We start from the raw sequence: 14,148 nt of genomic DNA, 5'->3' as shown, positions 1-14,148 counted from the left end.
GGTGAGGCTACAGTGTAAATTCTAATTAATAAGCTTTAACCTCAACCAATTGCCTTAAGATAGTAAATAATTGTTACTCATCTTTTTCGAGTGCTTCAGAAATCAATAATAAAAAAAAAGACCTAAAAAAAGGCCTAAAGTTACAAGTAAAACTTTTTCATAACATAATATAGATGATGCCCAAATAAAGGAAAACAAGTTTAGTCTACTAAGCTGTCCCTGTTCACACATAAGTCAGAAATCATCATTTAGTTTCACATTTGATGATTTTAAGACGTTTATTTAGTTGCATTCAAGTTCTAAAACCTTCTTTTCTGTCTTAATCTAAGCGTTAGTCTTCAAATAAATATGAAAGTGTTTTTCACAGCTTCAGGGCAGTCCGAGGGTAAAACATTAACAGCCCAAACAAGAAAGTACTCTGGGGAGGTTCTTGGGATCATCCATTAAAATATCTCTCTCAGAAATACGGTCAGTAGTGTCTGTATCAGGGTGGAGAGGATTTGACGAGATGGGCGCAGCTACATCAGTGACAGCACCATTAACAGACCCCAGGCCTCTTCATTCTCACAAGCCTCTTTAAAAGCAACCAAACAACTCACACTGTGTACTATTTAGATTCTTGGAACTCTGACTCAAAATAGGGCGAGTTCATCGACATCCAAATAGGAACAAGGAAACAGTATGAGTGAACATCCTACAGAGAGGTCAGTACTTATAGAAACAACCATGTATCTACAAATGATATTTAAATCCTTAGAGTCAAATATGGTGATTGATTAACCAGCCAGCATGGCTGTAACAAGCTTCATGTAGAGTTGCCTCTGTAGCTGACACTGTCAGTACTGTCAGTATTTGCATGGAGTTCACCTGCTGTAACACCTGGAGGGCCAAACTGCATTCACTGTGTCAACTTCAGCAAAACGGAAAACAACTTTCAAATTTGATAAGGTTTCACTTTAAATTCAAACAAATAAAATATGTTTTGGGGCACTCGGTAAGTGACCTCGGTAAGGACAGCGAGACTTTACTGCCAAAACATGCATCTACATGTTCATGTGGCAGAATTTATCCATCAACGGTTTAACTGTGGAAAAGCTATTTATCATTAAATATTGTCGGCTGCACTGAGAAACAAATTTAAACACTTATTGCAAGTTTAATAACTTACCTTACTGTTCCTTAAAAGATAAAATAAGCCGTAAAAATGGGCAAAATCCAAGCACTCTTATGTGCTTGGATTGGTGCTAGCCAGCCCTGCAGAACTTTTTCGTATTCTTCGTTTCGTATTTAGTGGGAAGTCCAATAAAATCACGCCAAAGATACAAATTTCGGCGACCGTTACGTTGCTTACACTGAATGTGACACGTGAAACAAAGACAAACACAGAATGTAACATCGGATTTGGATGAACATTCAGTATTCGCTCGTCTGCCTTCACATGCATATGAACTGGAGAGCATCCCATTCTCCCACGCTTTGCAGCTACAACAGCTTCAGATCTTCTGGGAAGGCTTTCCACAGAGTTTAGGAATATATTCATGGGAATTTTTGACCATTCTTCCAGAAGCGGATTTGGGAGGTCAGATACTGACATCTTCTTCTTTTTGGCAGACTCGACACAATGTAGCGCCAAGTCTGTTTCCTCCTACTGGTGGAACAATGTCATTGTTTCCTTTGCTTCAGCTCTTTTGCTTTATGTTAACGTCACTCGAAGCAATAAGTAAAAAGTAAACATTTTCTCCGTACAATTAACAGTAACCTCATAAAATCTAGTAAAAAGTATATTTTTATTAATTAAAGTAAAGTTGACTAATTTATGTAGGTCAGGAAAACTTCTGGAATTTACAGTATATCAGTCTCCTGCTGCCTGTTCCTTTTTCCTATCACAAGATTAAATGAGTGGAAGCATTTTTGTTTTCATTAGCTCACAGTGAAAAGTGACAAGAAGAGAGAGTGTGCGCTAGATTCGAGCCCCCGGTGAAGTAAGTGCATGGCATGTGCTGCATGTCCTACCGGGTGAATCTAGATGTCTATTGTGAAGTGACAAAGACTGTTCAATAATGTGTTTTGTGTTGAAAACGGGGAGGGACAGAGCACAGAGGGGGTCTTTATGGTACTTGAAGGCAGTGGTGCTTATATGGATGGATTGTTTTTCTTAAAGCCTGTGTTTATGGTACGTACAGTACTGTGCAAGGAGCTTGGAAGCATTAATGGCTGCACCAAGAATAACAGTAAGGGTCCACACCAAAGTTCACATTAATAATGTCCAATTACATATTAATTACACATCTGATGTGATAAAACACATTTTAGCATGTCGTTGGATGCTGCTAAGGCCTGTACTGCTCCAGTTGTAAATTATCCAGCACAGAGTAGTGAATTATACATTATCTGTTCACAATTACAGTGGTTAAAGTTGACTAAATGTTATTTATTTAGCCCAACAGAAATGTCTCTTTAAGTCCAGCCACACAGTGGCCAATGTTGCCTTACAGCAAGAAGGTTCCTGGTTCAAACCCTCACTGGGCCTCTCTGTGTGGAGTCTGTTAGCCATGGATGTGTGCTAGATAAAGCACTCTGAATGGTCAGTAAGACTAGAAGCACCATATAAATCCCAGCCATTACTCTTTAAGCAAATATTGTGCTGTTGGGGAGTTTTTTTGTTGTGTTTTTTTGGACTGGTGAGTCTGCTTTCTCACATTGCTCCTAGTGTGAGATTAGTACAGTACTCTATTCTATTATGGTGTGTTTACTGTCTAAAGTGTTGTCTCGAGTGAGTGCACACCAAAGAGTGCGGTGAGAGAACATCATCCTGCAAAAGTGAACAGGAAGAGGACTGCTGATTGATGTGGGCACAGGTGGGACTTTCGTGTGCCACACACACTGTCCCTGCACAAACACAGTTTCCTCCAGCTGCTCCTCTCATACATGCACCCATATAATAAGAGTCTGAAAAGATTAAATATATATGAGCTGAATTCCCATACTTCTTCTCCCACAACAAGGGAAGCTGAGGAATTACAGCCTGTCCCAGGGGTCCCAAATGTGCATGTGTGTGTGTGGTAGGAAGGGACAATAAAGGGAAAAAAAAAAAAAGCAAAGCACTGTTTTCGCAGCTCTCGTACAAGGCTAACAATCATGTGTTTATGTGTGTGGAAGAAATGCAGGCATGTGTGCATGTGTGTGTGAGAGACTTTGTGTGTGTAATTAAAGAGATCAGGGATGGGGACGGAGCAGTTCTCACACTCCAAATATATACAGCACCTACTTTATGGGTGTGAGACCCCAAATTCTTGTCATGCCAGCCACACGCATGCAAGCATGTTTGAAAAATAAACAGCTTGTAACAGTGACGGGGTCTAGAAAGAAAGTTTGAAAGTGGCAAGTGAAGTTATGTGTCTGTGTGTGTGAGGGTGTGTGAGCATGGGTGTAGGAGACTGTGTCCCTGGTACAGATGGTACTTTTCAGCCTCTGATATGTAGGATTGTGTGTGGGACTGTCCGTGTGTATGTCCGTGTGTACATGTGGCATAACGTGAGTCAGCCTTTGGGTACAGTGAGAGACCGACAGACACTATAATAATCACCCTCACGCACACTCACACTGCGAGGAGACAGAGAGCCACACAGGCAGTCAGACTGAGAGACTGCCTAAGCACACCCACATATAGCTGGCTGAATGGAGCGCTGCAGCCCTGATAATTAGGGCCTTTACTCGAGGAGAGAGCGACTGATAGGGAGCCCCGGCTTTTCCTTTAGTTCCCCAAACAACCAGCTAATCCCAACTGTGGTGCAATGATAAGCTAAGAACTCCAGTCCTGCTTAATATACTCCCCCCCCCCCCCCCCCACTAAGTTATACTCAGTGAAAAGTAAAGGAGCTTACAAAGTTAGGAGCGCATGTAAAGGAATACATTTTCAGCAGATTGTCCCAACTAGTCAATTACCTATCATGGAGACTAAGGCTAAGTCACATGTCCCTGCAGATAACTTTGCTTTGAAGTTTGCTGCTAAAACTCAAACACACACTGCGCTACAACATTGAGTTTAACCAGACAGCAACCATCCAGAGCTGTAAAAATGAGCTTGCAGCAGCAGCAGTGACATTATAATGTGATTATAACATGGAGTAACTGGGGAGGTTTTGTGTAAGGTTACATAGTGTAAAGCAATACGACAGTTACATCATAACCCAAACTGCTTTGGAGGTTGGGAAAAGTTTTCAGTAAATGAAACTGTCAGTGAGATACGGTGAATTTTGCTAATCACAGCTAACAGAATGAAAAACGAAATCATTGATCTCTCTCTAATGTGGTTTTGATATGAGTTGAATGGCTGAGTCAGCAACTTTTACAGAACATGCACATTCAGCATTTACGGCACACACAAAGTTCAAAAGCATAAAAAGGTGTTTGCGTGTATGAGAAATCGTAAAAGAGGAGTAATCCACTGACACCCGTGACTTTGCAACTCACCTCCTTCATAATTAATGATTGTGTGTGTGTGTGTGTAATGTGCACTCCTACTGCTCTCTTACTCACTCCGTTCACACATCGACCTACTCCTCTACCTGCTTCACCTACATACCCTAATTTTTTATAGCCTTTATCTGTTACATAACTGGGTAAAGTCAGTCTGTTAAATGCGGAGCATAACTGAGAGGTCACAAAGCAGAGCATAGTTTATGAAGGACAGCTGTAGTATATTATACAACATTGTGAAAAAGTCTTGAGCCACCTTTCATTTCTTTATATTTATTTACAAACTTGGCAATAAAAGTGATTCTGATTTTGTTCTGTTCTCTGTCGAGATGATCCCACACTGCTTCTAAAAACGTCACATTGGGAGTGTTTTTGGGATCACTGCAATGCTGAAAAATGAAGTCACACACTTCTCATATTGCTTTGCATGGTGGATCAAAATCTAATGCTTCTTTTCTGTGTTCATTATTCCATCGATTTTGACAAGATCCCCAACACCGCAGGCTGAAATGCAAATCCAAAACATGACAGAGCCTCCACCGAGTTTTACAGATGGCCGTCTGCACTCGATGTCGTACCACTTCTCTGGCCAAACTTGGATTCTTCAGTTTATAACGCCTGTTGCCACTTTTCAATCCAGTTCTTGTGTAATTTTGCATAACTCAGCCCTTTCTTCCTGTTTCTCTTCCTTCGTCCATGGTCACAAAGAATGGCTTCTTGGCAGCCACTTTTCCCCTGACACCATTTCTGATGAGGCTTCAGTGATCATTAGATGGATCAGATGAAGGGCCACATGCATCTCCGAGGTCCTCTTGTCAGGATTTGTCTTTGTTTCTTACAGGCATGAGTTTAAGATGCTGTTTTAGGCCTGCCACTTATCCGTTTGTCCTCTGCTTGTCCAATTTCCTCAAAATTTTCAAAGAGACACTGCACACCATGTCAAGATATCCTCAGTTTTTGGCTAATAGCTGTTTCAATATAACCTTGTTGGTGCGAAAATACAATTTTTATGTTATGTTTTACTTTTTTGGGGAAGTCAACGAAAGAAAAGGGAACAAATATGTTTTTGTGACAGGTTTCTAGTAACAAAGTGAGTAAAGATTCAGTTAAAAATGAGTTCTTTGCTAAGTTGTCTGTCAGATGTAGACAAAACAGGGGTTGATCTCTTAAGTTAGGTGCATTTTTATATTCTTAAATGATTCATAGTTCAGTGTTAAGTGGGTTAACCAAAAAAAAGAAAAGAAATTTTTTTTCCCAGGAAGCAAAGTATGAAGAAATGTGGGGTGGCTCAAGACTTCTGCACAGTACTGTACTTAGTACTGCTTGGTTATGTGAAAATTGACACCAAGTTAGAAACTGTGGATCAGAGAAGAAAGTATATGCTTAAAGAGTCCTACCTTGAGGTCAGAGGTGATGTAGTCCCTCTTTTTTAGCATCCACCGGACACCATGACACCTCTCAGCTCCTGAAACCACAACCGGGGGACCACGAGTCAGTCTGGTGTCAACATTAACAACGTTATCAGGAATACAGAGCTGGACACTTCATTTACTCAAAAGAGAATTTTGACAAATAAATAAATAAATCACTGTCATTTTAAGACTTTACTCCCAAAATGAATTTAGTCTTCCCCCCAAGAGCCTAATGTCAAAACTAGGTTAAACACATGTGACATTCCAGTGTGAGTTGAATCAGCGGTCATCAATTCATCAGCTCTTTAGTTGAATAACTGGAAAAATGAAGCCTGTTCTCCTGCTCAGGGCAAACTCACAGAGCTCACTCTATATTCTCTGCACCTGTCTTAATTATGCACGCGTGACGTTTGCTGAATGTTCTGTGGTCATCGTGTCGATGTGTCATTCGGTGCGGCTGATAAACCACAGTGTGAGAGTGTCAGCCAAAACGCACAGCAGGGCCGGGACCAGCGCTGTGGCCATCTGTGTGTGTGTTCCTCATGTGCCGCCTGTTCAGTGATTCACAGTGTCACTGCTGGGCCACATGACTGAGAACAGGTGGCACTCTGGTGCACCTCCCCACCCCGAGCACACACACACACACCTCCGCATACACCCTGAGAACACAGAGCACCTGCAGTGTGCTCAAACACTAAACAGGCATGACTGTACACAACGCACACACACACAGTCTGTCTTTTTTGTATACTCAGATCCACAAAACGGACCGAATACCCCCTCTTTTAACAAACGGCTGTCGACGATGGTTGATAGTTGTGAGCTAAATGTCAGCACCTCACTAGTCCTCTTACTCATATCTTACCCTGCCTGCTCTCGCCCCCACCCTTTTTTCTCCTTAACATTTGACCTTTGATTTCCGGACAAAAGACACTGCATCCTCTTTCCTTTAGTAAGGACCACACATATGTATGGATATGCATTTTTTCCACTGTCTTGTTGATCAATGTGTGCAAAAAACTTACAGTCCAATAAATCTCACTTTTTGATTTTCTTTCTTTCTCCACCTTTGCTGTCTTTCTTCCTCACACTCTGATATTCTACCTGCAGGGCTGCAACACAGAACACGCCCACACATTTCAGCTTCCATATGTTTCCCTGCTGAGCACGTCCGCGCTGCACCAACGTAGTATACATTACCTAGAGCAGCTTGTATATGTGTGTGTGTGTTTGTCACAGCTGTGTGAATATGAAGCAAAAAACAGCTGGCTCAGCCTGATCTTGCAGGCTGGTGGCTAAGGTCCCCAAACCTTTTAACTCAAGGTCAAAGGGCGAACTCCCCTCAGGAGCCACAGCTGGCTCCAGTGTAAAGGTGGAACAGCTCTGTGTGTGTGTGTGTGTATGTAGGTAGATCAGCAACAATTTGGGTTTTTTTTTTTTTGTACTGCCACCTTAAAAAAAACACAAGAGGAGGTGAAAGCATGCTTGACTTGCAGGCTGAATAGTTGCAAGAATAGACTGTCTTTCATGACATATACAAAAAATGTCACAACCTTTCATATAATCATTTGATTTTGTACTGATATTACATGTGAGGGGGCAGATGTGAAAAAGAGATGATTAAAGACAGGAAGGAGGCAAGACAAAATAACAAAAAGGAGTAAAGCGCACATTTAATTAGCATATTTAAATTGAAACAATGACAGATTAAGTCTGACACAAAGTGAAAGAAAACAGGCGAAGTTGCAAGAGATAGAGTGAGAGATAGATCGGGCTAGGAAGTGATGCTTATCTTTTGTCTGTAAAGGTTAACCAGTGGGAGTATCTTCCTTTGACATTAACCAGCACAGAGAAGAGAGACAGAGGCAGAGGGGTGAAGCAACAGACTTTGCTCAGAGGCAGAGAGCAGCAGAGATGAAGAGGCAGATTAGGCACGAGAGGGTGGCAGGAGATCGAGTAAATGGCCTCTAGTCAAGACAAGAGAAAATAGAAGGAAAAAACCAAAGACAGGTTGAGGGAGACAAGGTGAGAAAGGAAATGAAGCAGGGCTGGTTTGACAGGCATAGGTAGGGAGAGAGGTTAGTGTCTGGCTGTAGCTCAGGAGGTAGAGCAGGTCACCTACTGATCGGAAGGTTGGTGGTTCGATCCCAGGCTCCTCCAGTCTGCATGTCAAGTATCCTTGGGCAAGATACTAACCCCAAGTTGCTCTCCGATGCATCCATCGGAGTATGAATGTGTGTGAATGCAGTTAGATAGCACTAAGTATAGATAAAGTGCTTGTATGAGTGGGTGTGATTGGGTGAATGTGGCATGTTGTATAGAGCGCTTTGAGTACTCCGAGAGAGTAGAAAAGCGCTATATAAGAAACAGTCCATTTACCATTTAACATCAACACAGCACTGTGCTTCAAGACAAGAGGCACTCTGGAAGCATGTTGCTAATGGTGCAGCGAAGAGATGAAATAGCAAAAAGCCAAATTTCCTGAATACGTTAATCAGGCATTTAGCATTTTTATTATTTTAGATGACCAGATTCAGAATATGAGCAAGCATCAGAACAGTTCTGACATGAAATATAGATGCTACAAAAATGGTCCAATCCAAACATGAGGTCAGATGGTGGAAAACCAATGAGAAAACAATCATTAGGTCACTGAGCAAACGGCACCTTTCTAAAAACTGTCTAAAGAACTCTCGTCTTAGAAAGATCGGGTTAAAAGGCTGCACATTTAGGTGTTCCACCTGCAAAACACACACATACAGTATGTTTACAATGTCCACACACCCACATACACACACATTTCTATCCATATAGATGCAATTAAGTGCAATAAAGTAACCACACACTTGTCCAGTTCCTGCAAATCCACATGTATGCACAAGCTGATACCTGCATTTCTTCATACTTTATGCAGTACCTATCGACTTTGCACACAACATAATCACATTAACCACACTAGCACATTCACCTACTGGCAAACACACACACAACACTCAGCATGTGCGAGCCTGTATGGCGTGAGTATAGTAGCCTTGCTGGAGTTGCTCCAGTCCTTAGTCACCCGTGAATCAGAGGTCTTTTCAAGTTAGGGCAACAAGCTTTCATACCCCCACCCCCCCCACACACACACACATAAAACAGCAGGTTGCTGCAGGAGTGGTGCTAAATGACAGGGTTATCTTCACCAGTGTCTTTCCGTCTAGTTTGCCTGTCTGCTGTGCGTCTCTCTACAGCCATTTGCTCGTTGTGCTTCTCGTTGTTGTGCGTTTAAAAAAAAGAAGCTTGGGTCACATCCTTAAAATGACCTTTAGCAAAGCCACCAGCATGTGGGCAAATCCTATAAAGTCAGCCCTGATTGGCGCACACACACATCAAAGAGCTAATCATAAGCAAGAACATATTGTTCTGTGAACAACTTCATATCTCCTGGAATGTTGTCACACCACATCCTGAGTGTGCGTGCGTGAGGAGCAGGATACGGGCAGATAAGGATAATTTGCAGTGGAGTTGTATTGTTCACACTGCCTGGTTAACAAGCTACAGTGAGGAACGTACGTCACAGTGGGGGTTTTTTCTGATTCAGTTGGTAGGTCAAAACTTTCAGACTCAGTCTTCTGTACTGAGCTGGTGTGGAGAGACCTATTCTAGCCAATGAACCGGCTTTCTGTGTGCATAGACGACAGAGCCATAAAGTCTGTTTTCTGTTTCATTTGCCTGTTTGCGAGGCCAGAGCTGGCAGAGCCACAGAGAGTGAGGAGGAGTGTCAGGTTGGCTGTGGTTGGGGATGTTTGGCTCGGTGAACTTCTACCATACGGCTTTAGTAAAAGGTCATGGTCAAAAACCAAGCCTGGCTCACAAACCATCACACCCACTCTGACTCCCACACGGGTGGATAGAAGTGACAGACAAGGCAGACAGTCTGACTTCCTCTTTGGGGACAAAGCAGGAAAATGACACCCACATGAAGAAGGGGTGACAGACAGATTCACCGACTATCGCCTCACCACACTCACAGACACACACCCGGAGACTGTCTGAATATCCAGCAGTAGCGAGACAAACGCGGAGAGAAGGCGAAAGAACAAGAATGAACAGTTGGTCATAAATTGTGTCTAGACAGACGCTAATGAAGGCAGCCTGACTGTGGCTGCTGCCAAAATTAAGACCTGTGAAGAGTGCAATTACGTGTGTGTGAGTGTGTGTGTGTGTGTGTGTGTGTGTGTGTGTGTGTGTGTGAGAAAGACTGAAAGAGAGTCTGTGTTTTTGTGAGCAGTTTGAGCAAGCATGTGCAAATTGGTGTTTGATGAATATAACCCTTTTAACACTGGGCCTTTTTTTTTACCCTCACTGTCCTCCTTTTTCTTCTCTCCCTCTCTTTCACACACACACACACGCAAACCACACCAGAGCAGCCAAGCAGAGCGTGTCCCTCACAGCTGTAGACGGCATTCAAAGTGCAAACTCTGACGCCGGCACAGTCTTATGACGTCAGTCCTTCAAAATAAAACACAGCTTTGCTGATAAGCCCTGAAAACCTGACTCGTCAAGTTTATCTCGGAAAAAAAAAGAAAAACTCAGAATCCCACATACATAAGGGCGGACACAAAGATCCGTAAACAAACACCCGCCCTTGAGATGTTTGGGGCTAAGCAGGAGTAAGAAATTAGTGGGTTGCCTACTGCTGCAACTGGGAAAAAGGATTGTTGCGACAAACCTGGTCCTTTATCTCGTAAACCTAAAAGAACAGTAAAAACTAAGAGAAGTACAGTGCAAGAGGTCCAAATCCTGGACGAGCCGGCTCAAAGTTAGCTAAAATAGCTGGTACCACTAAGACAAAGACTAGTGTGCCTTCCCACCAGGTGTGGTCAATTAACAACAGCTGAACACTCTTGCACTGCCACTGCAAAGAGATCAGGGGCTACAGAGGGGTGTAATAAGGATAAAAGAACATTAAATGTGGAGATTTAATAAAACTGTTACATTCACATTCACATCTATTCAAGGTTGCATCAGTACATCAAACTTTATACTAATCATTACTTTTCTGTGTGTTTTGAAACTGTTCTCTAGTCAGCTGCCTACAAACCACCTCTATAATTCACAGGTTGTGCGCACAGGCTACACTCTACAGCTCTGACTAAACAGGGGTATCGCAGGGATGAAGAGGTTGGTTGTGCCGATCACTGAACATTATGACATTCCACCGTTTCACTGTGTTTGGCAATGCACCTGCAGTCTATGAATACCTAAGTGTGCATACTGACACACTTCTGGTAGCTCAACAACAACAACAGTACTAAAATGGAGAGGAGCAGGCAGATGGCGTGTTTAAACTCGCTTCAAACTGAGAAACACACCGTCTGAGAAATGTGGCCCGTGGCGTCCCAACAAAATAAAAAACTGCAGAAGGAGAAGAAAAGAAAAGGATGTCTTTGATGAAAGTGGTAAATGGTTCAAATTAGTTATGGCAACGACATCTCTGTTTGTGTTACAAGATCTGCAATTTTTATCAACAGCTGCAGGCACCAAGGACAAATAGTCATTCCTGTTAAACTGTCTTCAAGTCCACTTAGTGTCTAAAGGACGGAGGTGTAGCTGGTACACTGCAGTGAACAGTAGCACAAACTGGAAAGCACGCGACAGCCAATCACGCTCAGATTATGACATTTATGCTACTTCGATTACGTGGATGCTATATGTGACTATAAGGCCGTAAGCATTAGCTCTGGACGCACTCTTATGCTCTCCTGAGCTGTTCTAATATAGGTTTGGGGCAAAGCTGGAGAGCTGTCAGGCAAGCCCTGCCAAGCCCACATACTTGAGCAGAGGTGCTAAACTGTACTATCCAGTTGCTCAATAACGTTTAAGTTAACCGTCACATACCAAAAAGACTGACTCAGGTCTTTATAAGCACGCTGCTGTGTGTGTGTTCGCTCTCAACCATAATGATTTCATAGCAATGCAATAAAAAAAAATTTGCAACCAGCCAAACTGTGTAGTTTTAGGAGTAGACTGAAAGGCAAGAATGGTAAATAATATGAAGGAGGAGGACAGTGTGTTTGCATAGGTTACTGTGTATACTGCATGTATATAAGGTCAGTGTGTGCACGTGAGTGAATGTGTCTGACATCAGCAACTCTTCAGCTCACAAAGACTTCTTTATCCCACCGTGGCACATGTGATCCCCACATGGTGGCTTGTGCAATCTTCACAGGACCACACACACACACACTCACCTACACACACACACACATAGAGACTCACACACACAAATCTCTCAATATTGTAGTTGCAATATGACAAGCAGTCAACTCCTTTATCCAGCATGTAAACATACAGCCCGATAAGGTATACGGCAGAACTCCCACTCCTCTTTGTCTCCGACTATAGGCTGCATTCTTAAAGGCAAATTATCAGTGTCTGGGTATTTAAATGGGTCAGAGGCTTGCTTGGCTTTCCTCCAGACACAGTGACCCCATGCTTCCTGTCTTGGTCAGGCGCCACGGCAGGCAGGCGCACAGACAGACAGACACACACACACACACACAGATGTCACACAAATGAGCTTCAAATACAGAAGCCACAGACAAAAGGTGCATGTGCACCTAAGTGGTCGTCCTTTTCAGGTTTACCTGTCAGACATCACTGTGTAATATCCCCAACGTAGTAAAGACAAAGAATAATAGATATCTGGATAGACACGGGACAAGGTTTTTGATACCATTAGTGTTCTGTTTTCTATTTGCAGCCTACTGAACAATCACGTTTAAGCAGGTTTTGTTTGCATGCAGGTAAACGGTCCTTTAGGAAAACATCAGATGATAAACTCTACATTTTCTATTAGCTTTTTAAAATGCTCTGCATTTGCAAACAATGACCCAGATATTCGCTGGCTACACCTGCTGCACCTGAAGCCTTGGAGTAGCAGTCACTGCCACCGCGGTCAGGTCAGTGATTCGCTGAGGAGTTTCCAGAAACTTGAACTTTTTGTTGCGTGTAATTTGAATCTATCAAAACAAAGCAATTCACTTGGATATCCTTTACACTCTTTAGCACTGATTTTTTGTAATATTGTTAATGTAGGAGCTGAATCTTAGTCAGCAGCACTTAAAGCATATCGGCTAACTGCCTGAAGTAAAAGTGAAAAATGACATTTGGGAGTGATGTTGGAGCGGGATCATTTTTTTTAATGGTAAATGATCATCTCTCCCGAGTCCCATAAAACTGTGTGCTGGATCAACGTACGACCTGCTGAAGTCAGCGGCGAGTGTTGTTAAGCGTGCATTTTCATCAGAGCGTCACCATCATAATGTCCCTCCACTGTTAACACTAGCATAATAAAGGGACTGCCATCGAGAACTGTCACGTCGCCATAAATAACCAAAGACAGCTATAAATAATGGTTGGTGTAGCACTGCATAGATACACTGTGAATATGAAATGCAGGGGAAAGGACTTGAGTGACTTTGCAATGGGCTGTCAGTGTCGCCATGGAAATGCTCGACCAGTCGGGCTGTAATCATTGCTGTAATCCTCTTCCACAGGAATCCAAGTGCAGATGGCCTCGTGAACGCTCCCAGCGCGCACGCTTCGTTCGGGCTAACTCTTCGGCTGAGCCTTCTCCATCTTTTCTTGAGGTAGCGTGCGGCGTGCGTGTCCCCTGTTCTTATAACGAACGCGCGCTTGTGCGTAACCGTGTGCGTTTGTGTGTCTAAATGTGTGTCCTTGACCAGCTGCACAGGGCAGAGGAAATGAGGCGGAACTCAATCTGGTCCACACCTGTCTCGCTCCCTCCCTCGCTCTCTCTGGAGGGAGGAGCCTAGGGCCTCAAACACCCCCACACACATACACAGCTTCACAAGTGCACTGTTCACAATCTGTATGAGCCGATAGATTATGCATGCAGCAGTCAGCTAAGGAGCTTGGATCTATTAATGTATGCACCGAGACAGTTTTATGTTTGTGTATGCTTCATGAGCAAGAGAGAAGGACAGAGAGAGAGAGGGAGCAGTGATGTGTATGCTCTCTATGTTTGTGGTGCATGACGAGCTAAGGGGAGAGGAAGAGATTAAAAGAGTGCCACACATTAAATATAGAGAAAGAGAGGATGACAGAGACAGGAGGAGGAGGAGACTTCTTTAGGAAAAAGCAGAGAGGCGAGGAGTGAGGCTGGAGGGAGAGAGAAGATGAAGAGATCAGGGATGACAGTCTGAGCCACACAAGGACACAGAGAGAGAGAGGGACAGTGAGAGAGATT

The 14,148-nt window shown here is 43.1% G+C and overlaps 1 protein-coding gene across 4 annotated transcripts in view; it reads right to left on the bottom strand.

Moving 5' to 3' along the window:
* kdm6ba (lysine (K)-specific demethylase 6B, a) overlaps nt 1–14,148 on the bottom strand; it is a 107,165-nt gene that overhangs the window by 24,713 nt on the left and 68,304 nt on the right. For all 4 annotated transcript variants that reach the window (XM_039609384.1, XM_039609385.1, XM_039609383.1 and 1 more), the window contains one exon: nt 5,877–5,944. The gene's annotated coding sequence lies outside the window, so the exon portion shown is untranslated. The remainder of the gene's footprint in view (nt 1–5,876; nt 5,945–14,148) is intronic.

This window comes from Oreochromis aureus, linkage group 3 (genome assembly GCF_013358895.1).
Source record: "Oreochromis aureus strain Israel breed Guangdong linkage group 3, ZZ_aureus, whole genome shotgun sequence".
Classification (NCBI taxonomy): domain Eukaryota; kingdom Metazoa; phylum Chordata; class Actinopteri; order Cichliformes; family Cichlidae; genus Oreochromis; species Oreochromis aureus.
This window is presented reverse-complemented; position numbering and strand designations above follow the sequence as displayed.